Here is a 20874-nt window from a genome sequence, read left to right on the forward strand (position 1 = left end):
CTGGGAGAGCTGCCAGCTCAGAGCCCAAAGCTCGGCCAGGGGGGCATCGCTGCAGGTGCCAGGACAGAACCACGCACGTGTGTGCCCTCGCCCTGCACCATCCCCTCAGCGCTCCTGCGGCTCAGTGCTGCTCGTGCAGATCTGCAGAGATGACAGAAGCTCCTGTGGCTTTTGGGTTACAGGTGTGTCTGCAGGGAGGACTTCTCCAGCTCCTGGGCTGGATGCTGCGCACCAACAGACCTCCCGTCGCAGGGGTGAGTAGTGTGCCCCTGCTGACCCCACAGGCTGTGCACTGGTTTTGTGGGATCCATTCCTGGGAAATGGAACAACTCTCTCTCTTTCTCTTAAGGTCCTCCAAAAGGAAAGACCCAAGATACTGCAGCCACAAAGTCTCATGAGTCAAACGAATTCCTGAGACAATCACAGAAGGAAGCACAGGGAGGACAAGGTGGGTACATTCCCCTCAGCCTTCTCTGGGACTCAGCAGCTGGGGGATTTCCTTGCACATCTGGACACGCCGTGCCCGGCACAGTGGGAAGAGATCCATGGCAGCCTGGCTGTCCCGCTACTGCTTTCACGGCCTGCAGGGCTGTTTCCCAGCCTGGCCTGGCTGCAGCTTCTCCCCAGCCTCTGCAAGAAGGCATTTGGCAGCAGCTGACAGGGAGCCCAAACTGCACCACGAGTTATGCACACCCTGAGATCCCCTGCAATTTCCCAGTCTCTGAGCAGATGAGGAGATGCAGCTGTTTGCACAAGGGAGTTCTCTGGCCCCCACAGCCTGGGCATTCTCCTGATCTTTACCTGTGACTTTGACAAGCATTGCCTCCAGAAGATGCCACCTCTCCAATGGGGAATGTTTCCATCTGATCCAGCTGTGCCTCTTCCTTTTTCAAGTGATGGACCAAACATCCCTGCAGAAGGAGGCACATCCCGGAGGAAGCAGTGGCTCAGTGGCAAGCTCTGCTGCAGGGAGGAAGGCGATGCCAGGCGCAGGCACAGGCACAGGAGGTAATTGCTGTGCCGGGCTCAGCCGGGCTCAGCCCTCAGCGGGGCTGTGTGGCAGCAGCTCTTCCCCCAGGCCCTGCCCTTGCACGGGCCGGCAGCAGCCAAAGCTGGAGGCGCCTCGGCTTCCAGGCCTCTGGAGCTCGTTCACAGCCCCGGGGAATCGGGACTCGCGCACCAACGCCCTTCCCGCTGCAGCTGCTCCCGGAGCTGGCCCTGAGTGCCCAGAGGCCCAAGGCACGGGAGCAGCCCCGAGAGGGAGCCCTGCTGCGAGCCCAGGGCCAGAGCCAGCCCTGGCTCCTGACTGGGCAGGGGCTGCACTGGCTCCTGACAGGGCCTGACTCTGTCCCCTGGGGCTGGGGGAGCTGTCCCAGGGCAGGGAGGGCCAGGGCTGGCAGGGGCTGCTCAGAGAAGGGTTTGGCCGTATGCACCGTGCTGCCAGCTCAGCAGTGCAGCACAGCGCGGGCTCACGCTCCCCGTTGCTCCCACAGATGCAGCCAGCACCACAGCACCTCTTCCAGATTCCCAGAAGGGCATCGGAAGGGGTTTCTGTCATGGAACAGGCTACTCGCTAGAGTTAATGGCAGGCATGCTTCTTTTGAAGCTTGTCTTCATGTTGTGCTGCTTTAGAATCTGGTATTCCTGGAAGAGAAAATGGTGAGTGCTTTGTTGCTTTTTCCCTCAAACAGCTTATTTTGAAGTCTCTTATAGACAGGAAAGGTTCCCAGAGAGTCTGCAGTGGAGTTGTGGCCAGTCTGTGGTTGTCCAAAAAACTCTGCTGAGGGTTCTGCTGCTGCTCAGTGCTTTCATTGGCCTCTTAATTGCTGGGCCTTGTCCTGGGGGGCCCGCTGGGGCTGCAGCCACTGCTGGCTCCCACTGAGGCTGCCTGGCCAAGAGCAGCCCCAGGGGCACAGGGCAGAGGTGAGGCAAGGTGGGGAGGAGAAAGAGCAGGGATGAGATTGCCCTTGCAAGGCAGTCGCGCTCTGGGGCCCGCTCCTGGCCAGGGAGCCTGCCCAGAGCCGTGCCCTGCTCGCCGGGGCCTTGGGGGGCAGCTGTCCAGCTGGGCCAAGGTGTGCCAGCAGCTCCAGCTGGGCTGGGGAGCCTTGCCAGCTCTGGGCCCTGCTGTGTAGGAGGGTCCCAGTGTGCCACTGGCAGCTGGTGGCCTCAGGCTCTCCTCTCTTTCCATAGTCGCAGCTCTGGACAGGAGATGAAAGCAGTGGCTTCCCCTCACACCCAGACTGCTTGTGGAGCACCTCCAGCAGTAATAAGGGCCTGGTCAGCCCTTTCTGGAGTTCTGAGAAGAGGACAGCAGTAGATCTGTCTACGAGGAAATCTCCAAAGACCCTGTAGATCCCACTGCCACTTCCTCTCCCCATGGGTATCCCCAAGCTGCCTTCACCCGTTTTTGATCTCCCTCTGTCCCGTCCCAGCCCATTCCCCAGTTCTTCTAAAGACCCCGGTACCAGCCCAGCACCCTCCAGCCCCGAGACCAACATGGTCCCTCCTCTGCCCCTAAGCTCCCTGGCCCTGCCCCCTAAACGCTATTGAAGGTAACCCCCCGCCCCTGCCAGGGTAGGTGATGGCCCCCACTTCGGTTGCAATAAAGAGATGGAGCTGTCACCCCCGTGTCCGGGTGGTACCACCAGCAAAGCCCAGCCAGCACCAGCACTGGCTGAGCTCCATGCCCAGGAGCAGCCGTGGATGCCCACGGTGAGGGCAGGCAGGAGCCAGGCAGGGGCTGCTGTGAGCAGCGGCGGGGCCCCGAGGGGCTGGGGGAGCCCATGCTGAGTGTCCCTGGGCTGAGGGCACATTTCCTTCTGTGGGATCATCTGGGCCTGGAGCTCCTCCAGTGGCATGCCCAGGAAAAGAGGGAAGCCATCAAGAACATCTCCAGGGACACAGCCTGACCTGCAATGCCAGCAGGCAAAACAAAGCTCCTCCCTAATTAACACACACTTGATAGGACCTAATTGATGGGCCATCAGCAATCCAGGGTGCTGCACAGGGTCTGCTCCTCTGGGCGGGGGCCAGAAGGGAAGGGAAGGGCTGTGTGGCCTCGGGGCCTGATGGGGCTGATGAACAGCCCCAGAGGCACAGCAAGCCAGCTGCAATCACACTTGATTTCCAGGTCAAAACACTTGGCCTAGCTGGCCTGGGCTTCCCCATAAGGCACGTGGGGGCTTTGGAGTCCCCCAAAGGGTGCACGAGGGACTAGGGTCCCTTGTGAGACACACAGGGATATTTTAGGTTCTCTCTGAGGCATGGAGGACTCTGGGGGTCCACTGTAAGTCATGCAAGGGATTTGGAATCCTGTGTGAGGCACGCAGGGGGCTTGGGATGTCTCCCACGGTGTGCAGGGTGCTGGGGGTCTCTGCTGAGGCCCGTGACGGGGTTTTGGGGTCTCATTTCAGATGTGGAGAGGGCTGCGGACTCTCATAAGCGTGCCGGTGCTTTGCGTCCCTCCTGCTGCAGGCAGTGGGGCTGGAGTCTCTTTTGAGGCACGCAGGGGGCGGAGCCCTCCCGGCTTCCCTGCTTGGCCCTCCCGGGCCCGTCCGGCTCGGGGCTGCCGCGGCCCAGGGGCAGCCGCCCTGCCGGGACGGCTGTGGCGAGGGGGCGAGGCGGAGCTGCCCCGCCGGGTCGCGCTGCACGGGCACGGCACGGGCGGTGCTGAGCTCCGGGCAGGCGGCACCCCGAGCCCAGGGGCCGCAGCCCCGGCCCTGCCTCCAGCGGAGCCGGGCACAGGCAGCCCCGCAGGCAGAGCGGCGGGACCGGGCACCGCTCAGCGCCCGAGGGGACGGAACCGATGCCACAGGAGCCTGGGGAGCCCTGAGCAGGGCCCTGGCGCTGCCCGCCCGGCTCTCCCGGGCCTGTGGCCATCCCGGGCACCAAGGGCTCGCTCTGTGTCGCGCTCTTCCCGCCCAGCGGGGCTCCGGCTGAGCGCCCGGCTCCTGCCACTGCCTTGGGAACGCTGAGGGGCATTCGGGGACGGAACTGAACTTGCCACGGAGAGAATTCATAGGAGACTTGTTTAGGCCTCTTGCAGACTTGTTTAGGCCCTCTTTAAGTTGACAAACAACTTAAAATCCCAGGCTGAATCGTGTGCTTTAACGTGTGGGTGTAATAAAAAGGTCTTTGTTCATCAAAACGAACATTGAAAGAAGATAAGAATTTAAACTGAATAGAGAATTTCAGACTGTGAGAAGAGAAAGAGGAGAAAAAAGGGGGGGGGCTTGATAAACAACAAGTATTCTGCTTAAGAATTGTGCAAATGCAGCTAGCACAGAAGACTGTGTAACTAACTATATACAAGCTAACTTTTAGGCCAAGGACAACCGGCAAAGAAGATAAGGAGCCTTCATCCCCATGACCACCAAGGGCAGAGAGAAAAAGGACCCCCTAGCAACCAATTGCACCGGCGCAGAGTACATCGAGAGAAAATACGTCAACCGAAAAAAAGGGGGGACTATAAAAACAAAAAGGTCAAAGGGGGAAGGTGCGCCGTGGCAGAGTGGAAACACCCCGGCCGCCCAGCGCTGTTTTTTGCTTAATACCGCTTGCTTAATAAATTCTTGTTAATTGATTTATCTATAATTAGCCTCCCCAATTGAATTTGTCCATAACATGGGGATTCCTTGAAGACGCTTTGTAACTCCCCGTGGTGCCGGGCCGGGCCGTGTCCCAGCGAGCACCAACAGCCAGGAGCTCCGATGCATGCAGCATGGCTGGCACCAGGGAAACGAGTCAACATCCCTACAGCTGCCCGCTCTGCCTGCAGGGCTGTCACGCAACAGCAATGTTCCAGCAAGAACAGGCATTTTTACATCCTCAGGACGATGTGCTCTTGTGGTCCTGGTGGTGGGTCAGAGAGAAAAGCCAAATGTGACAGACTGAACTTGACTGTAGGAGAGGGATGGCTCAGCAGAGGACCTGGGGACCTGCGGTGCCAGCCAGTGACCGGGCACTCGGACACAGCAGGAAGACCCCGACTATCCCACTTCAGCTGGGAGGGTATAAAAGCCCAGAGGTTCTTTGTTCAGGGTCCCCCAGAGGCACCAGCTCAAGCTGCCACTGTTCCACCACGATAAAATTGTTCTAGGGATCCAGAGGTCTGACACTCTGCTATGGAGGACATTCCACATTTCCAATCTTTTGGGCATTTAGGAGCTTTTGATTTTGCTCTGCACCCAAGAAAAACAAACCCCCAAATGTGCACAAATAACTCCTTTAGCATTTCCTCCTTTTATTTTCAGCCGATTTTTACATTGCTCTCTGCTATCTTGTCCTTGCGATAAATTAATGCTCCAATTTCTTAATTAAAGAAAAAGTATTAATTGGTCCAAATAAAAATTTAGAGAATAACAATGAAAAGCCACTATCCAAAAAAAGGTCAGGGCCGAGCCCGGGTATCGGCGCTGGGTGAGACACAGGCTTGACCGCTACAGCAGAGGGTCCCCTATGCTTCACGCCGACTGTCCTGCCTGAGCAATTTTTATACGGTTTTTCTTGCCCGAGGCAGAGTCCCTTTTCTTCCTTTTTGGACTGCACATATTCAGGTGGAGTTCTTTCTCTGTGGCAAGTTGAACAAAACACGTCCGGAGAGTGATGAGCACCCATGATCGCGTTCCCGGAATTCGGCATTGAGACGTATCTCCCCGATGGCTCCGGCTATCTCAATCTCAGATATTTATCGCGTATTCTTCGTCCCGGGTGTTCCTCAGACCGCCTTGATGGACGATCCATCTCCGGGCTGGCCACGTTCATTTGATTGTAAATTAAGTTCTCCCTCCCTTGTCCAGGTGGTTTTGACATTGTGTTGCAATCCCTGTCACTGGCATGTGCGTTTTAAAACTTCTTATAAGAGTATATCTTAACAGTACATGGCAATAAAATATACAACAATTTTATTTGCACGAATTATCATATACACATAGAACAATCCCTCCCCTTCTATATAAACATATTAATACGTGCTTTCTCTACCTTCTACACAACTACGTTTACTGGTGCTTTATCTTATCATCTTATTTCTCAAATCTTAGTTACCTCAAGGTTCATTATGCCAGTCTTCCCTCGGAATTCCCTGATACAGTCTGTAGACCTCCCCTTCCCCTTTTATCTGTTCTTCAAATCTGGCCAAAGCATCTGCTGCTCTACGGTGTACGTTTTCCTCTCCCAGTTTCATTATTTTTGATACTTGATTTGTTTTTCCCATCGCACATTCTGGGTCTGTGGGCATGGCTGCTGCTTGCGTGCCCTGTACTACGGAATGTATCAACCTAATAAAGCATGGTATCAGGCAGGGTAGGAGTATGATCCCGGCTATTGAACATAATATAAAGAGTATTACCTTCTTCCACCATGCTCCATCAAACAGATAATCCCACCAGGATGCTTGGAGTATGGAGTTCCATTTTTGTACTGGAACATGTGCTCCCCTTTTAATTTCTGTTGCCAGGCCTCTGATGCTTTCCCCATAGTCATCAATCTCTACACAACATTCCGATTCATTAAATTTTCCACAGACCCCTCCCTCTTCTGCTAATAAATAGTCGAGGGCTTATGCTGTTTTGATATACAAAGGCCCTCATCTGGGAGTGTTGTTTAGATAGCAGCTCGAGGGCGTCCGAGGTGTGGTTACAAACGACCTCCACCACTGCCTGCAGTCTTATCAGCCGGTTTAACAGATAAATCTGGGGCAAGCACATTTCTCTCTCTCTCTCAGGATTTTTCATGGGGGTACACTGAGAGAAAGAAAGAGAAAATAATTTCTGTTTCTGCTCCTTGTTTTTCTGATGTGGAATGTGCTTGGAGAATTGTTTACCTGGGGTGATTGCTTGATTGGATGCTGGTGAGGATTGTTTGGACCTGGTGGCCAATCGGATCCACCTGTGTCTGGACTCTGGCGAACAGGGTCACGAGTTATTAGTTAGTTCGATATGGTAGTTAGAGAAAGTAGCGTGTAGTTTTTAGTAGCCTCCTTTATATAGTATATTAATGTATTATAGCATAAAGAATAAATAAAGAAATCATTCAGCCTTCTGAACTGAGTCGGACATCATCATTCTTCCCATTGGGTTCGCCTGCATTTTACAACAAAATCGGGCTCCTATACCCCCAGCTTCCATCCTGAGCCCATGTTGCAGGACCATAATATTCGATTATCCTTTCTGCGGGCCACTCCTCCTCACCCCAAGTCTGACCCCCACCAAAAACAGGGACCTTCTTTTTTACCTCCCTTCTCTTCCTGCTCAGTGTTTCGTATAAGGGGGGCCCAAGTGAGCTGCGTTCTGACCGAGGTAGGGTAAAGAAAGCAGGTCTGATTAATCCTATTATACGTGATCCTTTCCACTGCTGAGGCAACTCGCTGTATGCTTTCTTCCCACAGATCCAATACAAACCATTCGGGGCTTTCCACCTGACGTTTTTGATTTTGCGTTCGTTCGAGAACCCCCTCAACTCCTCCAAGGATTGGTAAGGGTTAGTTCCAGAGCTTTTGTTCCAGCAAAGTCCAATTTTTTCACTCCATTCACATTTGTCTCTTTTTCCTTGGCTCCAGTACCCTGTAGGGTTCTCAGGTTGCCACACTCTGCTTTTGTTAGAGGAGTTTATTGTCAGAGTGGACACACATGGAGCGTATCCTACCATTTCAATGTATTCCTTTGCCTCCCTGCTAACGCAGAACATCCCAATCACTCTTTTGCCCAAGACCCAACCCTCAGGTCTCTGAATTGTTTTTGAGGTTTTGGCATTATCCCATTTTAGGAGTTGCTCTGGGGCTAGGCTCTCACCTTTCCAAGGCCACTTTTCCGCTGATTTGAGCCCCCCGCAGATCCAGCAATTAGATAAGCCCAATTCCGTTGCGATTTCCTGCATCAGATCCACAAATAGGTTTTGATCTGAGGCAGGTAAACCCCAGCTGGTATACTGCTTTTCCAGCTGATCATACTGCTCGCTTAGGGTTCTCAGCCTTTCCTGCTCCATCCTTCTTTTCCTCATTTCTGCTTCCTGTTTTCTCAGCTCCTGTGATAGCTGTTTCATTTTGCTCCCTGGGTCCACTCCCTCTTTGTTCCTCGAAAAGCAGAACATTCGGTCATATTGCAAGCCAACTCAGTCATCCTGATCCTCTAAAAGGTCCAAGATAACCGGCTCACCTTTGAGGGACGTCTTAGTTTCATACTTTAAGTTCTTCCCCACCCAGTATGTTTTACCACCCATAACATACATTCCCAACTGGTTATTGTCATTGCATAACGGATTGGCCCGAAAGTATGCTACAAACACTGACTCCATTTTTCCCCCGGTCCATACTGTTCGGTTACATTTATCACAGATCGGGACAGGTACCTGTTCAGTATTTCTTTTATGTACCTTGCGCTCTGACCGCCCGTCCTTAGGGGTCACCTTTTGTGTATACCACCTTGTTCTTCCTTTTAGCCTGCTATTCCCCTGCTGAGTGCTGTTCCTGGGGCAGTGCCCCTTTATCTTACCCTTGCTGCAGTTCTTTGGGACTGGGGATGTCGGAGCCTCCGATTCCCCGTGTTCTTTCTGGGCAGTCTGTACGCAGTGCCCGCACCCGTTGCCGGGGCCTTGCACCTCTGTGCTGGGCAAGTTCCTCAAACGCGTACCGGTCTTGAGGCACATTACCAGATTCAGGTAGATCAGGACCCCCACGATTATTATTATTCCTCTGCCTCTGCCTGCGCCCACTGGGGTGCCACCAGTGGCGAAGTAAGCCATCTCCTCGGCAGCAAGAATAGTCTTCTGTGCTGTCATACCTGCACCGAGCTGCACACCTCCGTTTAAAGACACCCCACCTCGACAGTTTAACTGTGTCTGCACTGCAGCGTACTTTATTTAACCTTCAGCACTCGATAGCAAGAATTTGAGCCTTTGATTTCAATTTTTCCCTTATCCCGGTTTGGAACACACAAAACCAAATTTCAGAATCTACGTCGATTATCCCCAGTCTTGTGGCAAGCTCTAAGATACGGCTAGTCAGGCACAGTTCTTCTTCCAGGCACTTATCACACAAACCCCTTGGCCAATACCCCCTTCTACAGCGTATGACCCAAACCTCGTTACAGTAACTCACATTTGAAATGCACAAATGGGTAACATTCACAATCGGGCTTAGTGCACCTTATCGGCTCCCTACCAGTCATTTACTTGGTCGACGCAAAGTGAGCTTTAGGTCCCCAGGTGGAGAGGTGATTTTCCACTCTGCCGTCTCTTCCCGTGGCTCGACCTTCTTTACTCGGGATGCGTGGGTCCAACCCTTTTCTGCTGTTCGTATGGCTGTATCTGTGGTTAAGAGGACAAGAAAAGCGCCTTCCCAGTGAAGTGTTAATGGGACCTCTTCCCATGTTTTTATGAGCACCTTGTCCCCTGGTTGTATTCTGTGTATGGAGAAGCCTAAAGGGGTATTTTGTGTCAGGATTCCCTGTTTCCACAATTCCTGTAGATTTTTACTTATAGATATGAGGTGTGGTTGTATCTGTCCATCTTCTATCCTTGGATGCCCTACTGGCATACCATGTTCATATGGCATCCCATACAGCATTTCAAAAGGTGACAGCCCAGTCTCGGAGTGAGGCATGGTTCGAATATTTAATAAGGCTAAGGGGAGACACTTTAACCAAGACATTTTTGCTTCCAAAATTAATTTTGCCAGTTGAGCCTTTAATGTTTGGTTCATCCTTTCAACTTGTCCAGAGCTCTGGGGATGCCAAGGGGTGTGGTATTCCCGCCGGCTCCCTAGAGAGTCAGCTAGTTGTCTAACAATTTTTGAAGTGCGTGCCTTGATCCGAATCTATGCATTTTATTAACCCATATCGGGGAATGATTTCTTCCAGTAGAAATGTTGATACTGTTTGAGCCGTTGCCCGAGAGCTCGGGAGGGCTTCTACCCAGTGAGTTAGTTTGTCTACTATTACTAAGAAGAATTTGCATCTCCCCACCTTAGGCAGATCAGTAAAATCTACCTGAATCCTTTCAAAAGGTCTGTATGCCAGTGGGCGGCTTCCCAGTGCCACCTTTCGGGTCCTTGCCTGATTAATCCTTTGACAAACCATACATCCCTGTACCTCTTGTTTGGCTAATTCATAAATCCCTTTGCACCCGAAAAATCTCAGGAATTGCTCTGCCAGGGCCTGAGCACCCCAGTGTGTTTGTTGATGCGATCTCCTCAGGATCTTTCTGGTGTAGTCCTTAGACAATAACTCCCTTCCGTTTGGCAATTTCCACTTACCTCCTTCTAGCCGGCCTCCTATCTTCTCGTACCCCTCGATTTCCTTCGGGGAGGGGTGGGGAGGATACTCCTGAACCTCCCCTTCCTCGATTCCCGGGGTACTTGCCTCCATCAAAGCCGTGCTTTTGGCCTCTTTGTCTGCAAAATTGTTCCCTCTGGTGCGGAAGCGCATTCCCGTTTGGTGCCCCTTTACATGGACTACAGCAATTGCCTCTGGCCCCCTTATAGCCTTTAAGATCCGTCTGATTATTTCCTCATGCACCAGCCCTTTTCCCCAGGTATTGAGCAGCCCCCTTTCCTCCCAATTCCTCCAAAACGTGTGTACCACCCCAAATGCCTATTTTGAATCTGTACAAATTGTTCCTTTTCTCCCTTCTAATTTCCACAAGGCCCTCAATACCGCATATAACACACAAGCCTGTGCTGACCACCCAGCATTCAGGGGCCCAGATTCCACCACGTCCCCGGTCCTTCTATCCACCACCGCATAACCCAACTTCCTTTTCCTGACTATGACCCTTGCAGACCCATCCACAAACCATTTCTCACCTTCTTCCAATTCTTCCTCTTCCAAGTCTGGTCTTATTTTAGTTTGTAGTTCCACCACTTCGGCACAGTCGTGGAAAGGCACTCCTGCTGCCTCCCCAAATAGGAATTGTGAGGGGTCTTGGGCCGAGGTAGTCCACAACTCCAAATCCTGGGAGTGGATTAATATAGTATTCTAGGAGCCTGGCATCAGTCAGCCATGTATCAGCCTTTTGCTGCAGAATGCTCCGTATACTATGTGGGGTGTCAACTACCAGTGCTGCCCTGAAGGTTACCGTCTTAGCTTCTTCTACTAATATTGCTACTACTACAACTGCTTGTAAGCAGGTGGACCACCCTCTACGTACAGGGTCTAGAAGCTTTGATACGTATCCCACTGGCTTCCTGGCCCCTGCCCAGTCCTGGGTTAGAACCCCATGGGCAGTGTGATTGCTGACGTCCACAAACAGTTGAAAAGGTTTCCTTACATCAGGAAGGCTCAACACCGGGGCAGCCACAAGAGTGTCCTTTATTTCCTTAAAACCTTCCTCATCCTGCTTTGTTCACTTGAGCTTATCCATGGTAAGCTTTTCGTAAAGAAACCTTACCTTCTCGCTGTATCCCTCGATCCATTGCCGGCAGTATCCTAGAAGCCCCAGCAGCTGCCTGACCTCCCTCTTTGTCTGGGGAGGGGGGTAAGGTGATAATACCAGTTATCCTGTCCGGACCCAGCTTCTTTTTACCCTTTGTTAACCAGTGTCCTAGGTACTTGACCTCGGGCTCTGTGAACTGTAATTTGGATTTTGAGACCTTCAACCCTTTCTCCCCCAGAAAGTTTAATAGTGCTATTGTACCTGCCTGTACCTTCTCCTCCCTGGGTCCGGCTACCAACAGATCATCCACCTATTGTAATAACTTGGTCCCTTTGACTGGCACAAACTCACTTAAGAGTTTCTCAAGGACTTGCCCAAATAGGTTGGGCGAATCTACAAAGCCCTGAGGCAAGGATGTCCACCTTAATTGTTGCTTTCTAGTTGTGTCCAGGTTCTCCCATTGAAATGCGAAATAGTCCTGACTTTCCCAGGCTAGCGGACAAGTCCCAAAGGCATCCTTTAAATCTATTGCACTGTACCAGGTATCTGCCGGGGATACGTTATTCAGTAGTGCGGACGGGTTCGAGACGGTAGGAAACAAGGTTTTTGTCCTTTGATTTACCGCCCGCAAATCTTGCACCAGCCTACAACTACCATCCACCTTTTGTACTGCCAGGATAGGAGTATTATGTCTTGACATACACAGCTCTAATGTGCCCTTCTTGATTAGATCCTCTATTACAGGTTTCAGTCCCCTCCTACCTTCCATGGGAATTGGGTACTCTTTGATCCTGATCGGATCCTCTGGCCTCTCAATCTCAATGTGAATAGGCTCCATATTTAACCTCCCCGCCTCTCCCTGTGTGTGCCACACTTTAGGGTTTATTTTATTCTCATCCTCCACGGTCAGTTTGTATAAAGTTACCGTTAGCTGGGAGTCCTGTGCTATCAGGCTTAGCCCCGGGACTACCATTAAATCCCTCCCCAGCAAGTTATAATCTGCTTCTTCTACCAGCAGTAAGTTCCCCAGGCAAAACTTATTTTCCAATTCCATTTCCACATTTTTCAAAACCGGTACCTTAAATGGTTCTCCTTTGGCCCCGATGACCACCATTGAGTCCTTACTTTTAGTACATCCCGGTGGCAGTCGCTGAACTGTGGTTCTTTCTGCGCCTGAATCCGCCAAAAATACCAATTCTTGTTTCTGGGGTCCAATTTTTAACTTGTATCAAGGGCTCTCCAGGTGTTCTGGACCCCAAATTATAGAGCCCCTGACACCGCTAATCCTCCTGAAAAATTTGTTCATCCTTTATTCTTTTCTTGCACTCCCTCTTGAAGTGCCCTCTCTGTTTACAGTGAAAGCACTCAGGGCCACTTACCTGTTTGTTTGTGCCCTTCTTCTGAGGGGGGTTCAGCTTGCCCCGGGGCCGTTGCGTTGGTGCCGGCTTTCCGGGATTCTGAAGCCGCTCCTGTTTTTGCGCTTCCCGTACCGCCGCCACCAACACCCTTGCTTGAGCCTTTTGTTTTTCGTCGTCCCGCCTCATGTAAACCTTCTGTGCCTCCCTTAGCAATTCTTGGAGGCTTTTCTCTTGCCATATCTCTATTCTTTCTAGCTTTTTCCACATGTCCTCCCACGTTTTAGCAATAAATTGTGTTTTTAACAAAATAGCCCCAAGCAGAAAATTAGGGTCAGTGCCTGAATACATCTGGAGACTTTTTCTTAACCGTTCCAGCCATTTGGTAGGTGTTTCAACCCTCCCCTGGCATTCCCCCAATGCTTTACTGATGTTCTGCCCCTTTGGTACCGCCCCCTCAATTCCCTGTATTACCATGTTCCTCAGCCCTATCATTTTGAGCCGATCCTCCTCCGACTGGGCATTCCATGATGGCCTCTGTTCAGGCCACCTCTCGGCCCCGCTCCCCCCGCCCGGGGATTCCTGTGTTCCCAATCCGTTATTGCAGCCTGCCGTATCATGTCCCCTTCCTCGGTGTCGAACAACGACCTCAGAATGGTGCAGATAGCATCATATGAATAGATACTGTTCCCCAAAAACTCATCCAGCCTCTCCGCTACCCCCAGAGGGTCATCCATTAATTTCCCCGTTTCCCTTCTGAAGGCTCTTACGTCTCCCATATTGATAGGCACATTTACATGCCCAATGTCTCCGGGAGCGGTTGGTACTTCCCTTAGGGGTAGAGACCGGGTCTGTCCCCTTCCCCCTCACTATCGCCATGGTTCTCCCTCTGCGTCTTGCGACGCGTCCTGCTGGCTGGAGGAGAGGCAGTTTCGCCGGCAGGGAGTGTGTGCCCGGGGCCGTCCGCCTGCTGTGGCACAGGCGGGGGCTGAGAGGGACCCGGCGGGTCCGGCACCGCCAGAGCCGGGGGCTGTATATTACACGGCGGTGCCTGTGCCTGTGCGGGTTGAGGCGGGTGATCCACTGGAGCGGGCACTGGGGGCTGGACCTGGTTTAGGTATGGGGGTGGAAGGTTGTCCAAGGGCTCCCAGGTCTCACCCTGATCTATGTTAACACCCTGAGTTCGGACCGGGAATAGCCTGACACCAGCATATTCCCACAATCTGGCATAGTCCAGCTCCTCCCCTTCTGGCCCGCTTTCTTCATATATACCATCGTATAAGGCCTGACACATTCTTGTATCAAATGTGCCAAACATGGGCCAAAACTGCTATTTCCCAATTTCCATGTTCCCCCATACCTCCACACAGTAATGTATCATCTTTTCCTTAGATTTCCTCCGTCTCTGGGGGCAGTGCTCCCAATGCTCCAAAATCCACCCCAATGGGCTTCCCCTTGGGATTTCTGGCAAACAGTCCTGCTGCCCTTTACCAGGTATCCCCTGGGATTTTCCCTGAATTTTACTCTTTTTCTGCCCCATACCTCAACAAGCCTGCTTACCTCAATTCCTTTACCAAAGTCCTTGAATCCGTCCTGGATGATACTGAGGTTTTAGCCTGTCCCGATTGAATGTTACCAGCCTATCACTCACAGCAAACCGCTCTGTGGACCAGCAACTGGTGGTGAGCTCTCTTACCTTTTCCCCGGACTTCCAAAGTCCTGGACCAAAGAGGTTTACTGTTGTAGATGTCGGCGAACCCAATGGGAAGAACGATGATGTCCAACTCCACCTCAGAAGGCCGAACGATTTCTCCACCATAACTATGCTACAACACACCAATATGCTATATAAAAGAGGATACCAAACACTACATGCCACTTTCTCTGACCATCATATCTAACTCCTCACAATTCGTGACCCTGTTCTCCAGAGCCCAGACACAGGTGGATCCAATTGGCTGTCAGGCCCAAACAATCCACCATGATCCAACCAAGCGCTCACTCTGGGTAAACAATTCTCCAAACACATTCCACAAGAGAAAAACAAGGAGCAGAAATAGAAATTGTTTTCTCTTTCATTTCTCTCTGTGCACCTCAATAAAAAATCCTGAGAGAGAGAGAAATGTGCTTGCCACAGTTTACCAGTTCTCAAACACCCGAGAACATACCCTCCCTCATCAATCTGCCTGTGATCGAACCCCTGAACTCCCTGAGTTGCACGCTTTACGCGTAAAATGAGATTTCCCCATTCCGTTTGCTTCCCCCGCAACCGACCACTTTCCTCGTGGAAGAGTGGAACTGCGATCGTCTTGGGGCCTCTCTCACCCCGTGACAATGTCACATCTCACACACATGCTCGATCACCCCTCACTCAACCATGCGATACTTACGGTCCTTTTTCCCGCGTGGATTCTTCATGCATGTAGATTTTTATGAGTGAAAAAAATTAACCGCGGCCTCGGAGATTCTGCTCCGAGTTCCCAAGAGCTCTGGGCCCGTTTTATCCCCCTTTTTTGATAGTGGCTCTGGCTCCGAATTCAAAATCTGTTTGGTTCTACGGGACTCCCCAGTGCCCTCCAGCCGTTGAAATTGGCAGGGCGCCGCCTAGACAAAAAAGGGTTTCCCCAGACCCCCAAATCAGATCACATCAAGGCTCACCAAGATTGTTATAAATGAATGCTCCAATTTATTAATTTAAAAAAATGTATTTATTGGACCAAATAAAAATTTAGAGAATAACAATGAAAAGCCACTATCCAAAAAAAGGCAGTGCTCTGAACCCGGGTATCAGCACTTCGGTGAGACACAGGTTTGACCGCTACAGCAGAGGGTCCCCTATGCTTCACGCCGACTGTCCTGCCCGAGCAATTTTTATATGGTTTTTCTTGCCCGAGGCAGAGTCCCTTTTCTTCCTTTTTGGACTGCACATATTCAGGTGGAGTTCTTTCTCTGTGGCAAGTTGAACAAAACACGTCCGGAGAGTGATGAGCACCCATGATCACGTTCCCGGAATTCGGCATTGAGATGTATCTCCCCGATGGCTCCGGCTATCTCAATCTCAGATATTTATCACGTATTCTTCGTCCCGGGTGTTCCTCAGACCGCCTTGATGGACGATCCATCTCCTGGCTGGCCAAGTTCATTTGATTGTAAATTAAGTTCTCCCTCCCTTGTCCAGGTGGTTTTGACATTGTGTTGCAATCCCTGTCACTGGCATGTGCATTTTAAAACTTCTTATAAGAGTATATCTTAACAGTACATGACAATAAAATATACAACAATCTTCTTTGCACAGATTATCATATACATCTAGAACATCCTCATCTTTCCAAAATTCCTGTGCCTATTTAAGTCCAGCCTGGGATGGTGCCCCCATTTTTAGTTCAGTTCTGTAGCGATTTATCCCCAGCAATCCTGCTGACCACATCCATTTCAATGCTGCAAAAACCTAACTCTGGGCTGCAGTATGTGAATCACGCTCTGGTGTGTGAGGTGGCAGAGCAGCAGAGGAGGCATTCTTCAGAAGGGACATTTGGTAGATTAGTGAAGTGACTGTCAGAACCCGGGCTCGTTCTTAGAACGCCTGCGCCACACCAGGAGTGCGGAACTGCCTCGGCAGGGGGATTTACCAGAGGCAGAACCTTTAGAGCCACTTGCTGGAAGGTGCCAGAAACAAGCCACAACAGGGACCAGGCAGAGGAGAGAGGAGGCAGCTCTCTGTCTTGAGGTTCCACAAGAAAGGGTTTATTTCAGGTGAAAAGAACAGAAACAAAGAGCCCCGGGCACTCCTGTGCAAGATACAAGTCAGGGGGCGCATACAAACAGCTAACCAACAGGGAATCCTCAGGGGAGGAGTGGGGGGATTACACCAAGTGTCTGGAGCCAGTTGGGGTAGGAGGGTGGAGGGGATGGGCCACATGGGCCAGTGGGGCTTCGAGGAATAGGGGAATTCCAAAGGGGTGTTGCAATCAGGGATTGGCCCCATGTGAAAGTGGCAGGGAAGGTTCGGGGACCAAGGGACTGGGTTGCTATGACAGGCAGGGAAAGAGCTGAACAAGAGGCGGGGAATGGCATGAGGGTCAGCTTTGAGGGAGGGTAAAACCCAGGGGCAAGCAAACTCAGGGTGAAAATTGGGGTACAACAGAACAAACCACCTAACAAGGAAACAATAAAATAAATTTGTACCGTAACAATCAAGAGCGTCTCCAGGCACACAGTCTGACCAGCAATGTCAGCAGGCAAAATAAAGGTTTTGCTGAGCAATGGCCCTTGGATGAAGCAAAACATTTACAATCAGAGCAGTCCATTTGTACAGATGGGGGTACACTCTGGGGGTACAGCCAATGCCATGAGGTCACAGCAGGCTCTGGGGTCACAGCAGGCTGAGGTCACAGCAGGCTCTGAGGTCACAGAGGTGCCAGAGCCCCGTGGCTGCACAGCACCACAAGGACCGAGCAGTCAGTCCTTGAGCACAACTGTTGCAGCAGCAGCGGCGGTGGCAGCAGTGGTGCTGACATTGGGACAGCGGTGTCAGGACAGCGGTGGCAGCAAGAGCTGAGGGACTGGCAGAGGGCGAGGCACCATGGCCCTTGCTCTACGCCTCTTCCTCCCGCTCCTCCTGGCCGTGGCCCTGCCTGCCAGGGCTGCCCAGGCTGCTCCGTTGCAAGCGCAGGGAACAGGTGAGCCGGCAGCCTGGCTCCCCTTTCCCGGGAGAGCGCTCCCTGCTTGCCGGGAAGCGCTGGGGGATGGTTTTCCCCTGGGCTTTAGGGAGGGTTTCCGCTGTGGGAGGGAGAGAGTCCCAATGGGCCCTGGGCTGCTCCACCCTCCCTGCCAGGGATGTTGCACAGGGCCTGCAAGGAGGATGGAGAGTGACCAGGAGCCAGCCCAGCGCTCCCCAGGCCCCTGTGCAGCTTTGGCCGTGTCCTTTCACATCTGGCTGCCACGGCCTTACCCAACTGCCTTGCAGTGCCCCGCTCCCAAAGACAGAAGGGGATCCCAGCACACCATTGAAATGGTTCTGATCTGTGCTCCCTTCTAGACTGGGATCATGACTTGGATTATTTGGAAGTCCTGATGAATGACGGCTTGAAGTTCTTGGAGGATGTTGAAGGCAAGTTTTCAGTGTGCCTTTCCTGAGAGAATAACCTGAGTCAATGTGACAAGAGCTCACTCATGAGCCATTTCCCTTAACATCATCTTAAGTTTGAAGGAAACTGGAAGCCTTGCCCTGCTCCCTTCTGGAGCCCAGAGCGATCCCACACGATCGCTGTCAGTGGGAGGAAGGAGCATTTGGCTGTCCATCTTCCTCCCATGTGCAATGCCAGTGTGTCCTTCCGTGTGCTCTGTGCAGCCACAGAGGAGAGCAGAGAGGGAAGGGGCCGGGCTCAGGGCTGCGCCCCCGGGCTGAGCCTTGGGTGCAGCCTGAGGATCTCCTACAGCGCCACGGGAGCTGTTCTGTCCTGCCTTTCTTTGCAGCTGAACCTGTTGCTGAAGGTGGTGCAGCTTCCCAACCCATACCCAGTACTGACCCTCTGGGAGATGCTGAGGGTAGGTCAAGGCCTTTCCCCCTGGGAGAGCTGCCAGCTCAGAGCCCAAAGCTCGGCCAGGGGGGCATTGCTGCAGGTGCCAGGACAGAGCCATGCACGTGTGTGCCCTCGCCCTGCACCATCCCCTCAGCACTTCTGCGGCTCAGTGGTGCCCGTGCAGATCTGCAGAGATGACAGAAGCTCCTGTGGCTGTTGAGTTACAGGTGTGTCGGCAGAGAGGACTTTCCCAGGACCTTTGGTGGAAGTTGCACACAAGCCCAGCTCCCATCACAAGGGTGAGTGGTGTGTCCCTGCTCACCCCACAGGCTGTGCACTGCTTTTGTGCCATCCAGTCCTGGGAAATGGAAATATTTTGCTCTAAGGTCCTCCAACAGAGAAGATCAAAGACACAGCAAACAAGATATCCCTGGAACCATCTGAACTCATGTGGCAAATGCTGAGGGAAATGCTGCAGGGAGGACAAGGTGGGAGCATTTCCCTCAGCCTTCCCCTGGGACTCAGCAGCCGGGGGCGTTCCTTCCACATCTGGACACACCGTGCCTGGCACAGCGGGACGGGATCCATGGCAACCTGGCTGCCCCGCTGCTGCTTTCACGGCCTGCAGGGCTGTTTCCCGGCCTGGCCTGGCTGCAGCTTCTCCCCAGCCGCTGCAGGAAGGCATTTGGCAGCAGCTGACAGGGAGCCCAAACTGCACCGTGGGCCGTGCACACCCTGAGATCCCCTGCAATTTCCCAGTCTTTGGGTAGATCAGGTTTAGGGGCTGTTTGGAGAAGGGACCAGCATCCAACAGTCCCAAAATCCTGAGTGTTTTTCGATCCTTACCCATGCCTTTCACAAGTATCGCCTCCTGAAGCTGTCACTTTCCCCATTCCCAAAAGGGAATGTTTCCATCTGATCCAGCTGTCTCTTTTCCATTCTCCAGAGATGGAAGGAGAGGCTGTGCAGAAGGAAGCATTTCCCAGAGGAAGCAGTGATTCTGTGCCAGCCTCTGCTGCAGGAAGGGAGGCGATGCCAGGCACAGTCACTGGAGGTAATTGCTGTGCCTCTGGGCCTGAGCCCTGCTGAGGCTTGAGCTGCCCTCTCTGCTGCTTGGCAGTGTGGGCACAGCCCGGAAAAGATCGGCACAGCCAAGAGGAATTATCCTGAGCAGGCTCAGGGCACTTGGGTACTGAGCAGTCCTGCTGGGGTCCCTCTGTGGGAGACACATCCCGAAACCTGGGATAGACTGCACAGGGTGACCATGGTGGGGAAAGGGCAGAGGGCGAGAGCAAGGCTCCAGTGTGTCCTGAGAGGGACTGGCTATGGGCCCTCGGGCTGGGGGAGGTGTCCTAGCAGAAGGAGGGCAGGAGGGACAGAGGGAGGGAGGGAGGGAGGGAGGGAGGGAGGGAGGGAGGGAGGGAGGGAGGGAGGGAGGGAGGGAGGGAGGGAGGGAGGGAGGGAGGGAGGGAGGGAGGGAGGGAGGGAGGGAGGGAGGGAGGGAGGGAGGGAGGGAGGGAGGGAGGGAGGGAGGGAGAGTTGTGGCACTGCCTGCTGCAGTCTTCCCCTGGCCTTTAGGGAGGATTTCCTCTGCATGAGAGTGAGAGACTCCCATTGGGCCGTGGGCTGCTCCAGCTGCCCCTCCAGGGATGTTGCACAGGGCAGGGAAAGAGTGTGGAGAGTGACCAGGAGCCAGCCCAGAGTTCCCCAGGCCCCTGTGCAGCTTTGGCCATGTCCATTGACATCTGGCTGCCACGGCCTTACCCAACTGCCTTGCAGTGCCCATTTCTCAGAGGCAGAAGGAGATGCCAGCACACCCTGAAAAATGTTCTCATCTGTGCTCCGTTCTAGATGAGGTTGATGGGAAGGCTCCTCCATTAGCTTGGCTGAATGAAGTTCTGAAGCCCTTGGAGCCTCCTGCAGGTATGTTCCCACTGTCCCACCAAGAAATAATTGCTGACAGCCTGCCAGGACAGGTGACAGAAGCTTCTCTGGCTGTTCAATTACAGCTGTGTCTGCAGGGAGGAATTTTCCTGCCCCTTTGCTGATTGCTCCACGCAAGCCCGGCTCCCTTCGCAGGGGTGAGTAGTGTGTCCCTGCTGACCCCACAGGCTGTGCGCTGGTTTTGTGGCATCCAGTCCTGAGAAATGGAACTACTTTCTGTTAAGGTCGTCTGAGAGGGAAGAACAAACCTAGAGGAGAGAAGGAATCGCTTGAGTCAAACAACATCCTGAAACAAATAGTGGAGAAACTGCACAAAGAGCATGGTGAGAGCATTTCCCTCAGCCTTCCCCTGGGACTCCGCAGCCGGGAGCGTTCCCTGCGCATCTGGACACATCGTGCCTGGCACAGCGGGAAGGGATCTATGGCAGCCTGGCTGCCCCGCTGCTGCTTTCACGGCCTGCAGGGCTGTTTCCCAGCCTGGCCTGGCTGCAGCTTCTCCCCAGCCGCTGCAGGAAGGCATTTGGCAGCAGCTGACAGGGAGCCCAAACTGCACCGTGGGCCGTGCACACCCTGAGATCCCCTGCAATTTCCCAGTCTTTGGGTAGATCAGGTTTAGGGGCTGTTTGGAGAAGGGACCAGCATCCAACAGTCCCAAAATCCTGAGTGTTTTTCGATCCTTACCCATG

General features: G+C 52.9%; 1 long non-coding RNA gene across 1 annotated transcript; it reads left to right on the forward strand.

The window, feature by feature from the left end:
• Positions 1 to 990: 990 nt before the first annotated feature.
• On the forward strand, positions 991 to 2482 carry LOC128813739 (uncharacterized). The gene is made up of 3 exons (XR_008439154.1): positions 991 to 1008; positions 1494 to 1659; positions 2191 to 2482. It is a non-coding gene; the product is annotated as an uncharacterized LOC128813739 (long non-coding RNA).
• Positions 2483 to 20874: the final 18392 nt, after the last annotated feature.

This window comes from Vidua macroura, chromosome 13 (assembly GCF_024509145.1).
Source record: "Vidua macroura isolate BioBank_ID:100142 chromosome 13, ASM2450914v1, whole genome shotgun sequence".
Classification (NCBI taxonomy): domain Eukaryota; kingdom Metazoa; phylum Chordata; class Aves; order Passeriformes; family Viduidae; genus Vidua; species Vidua macroura.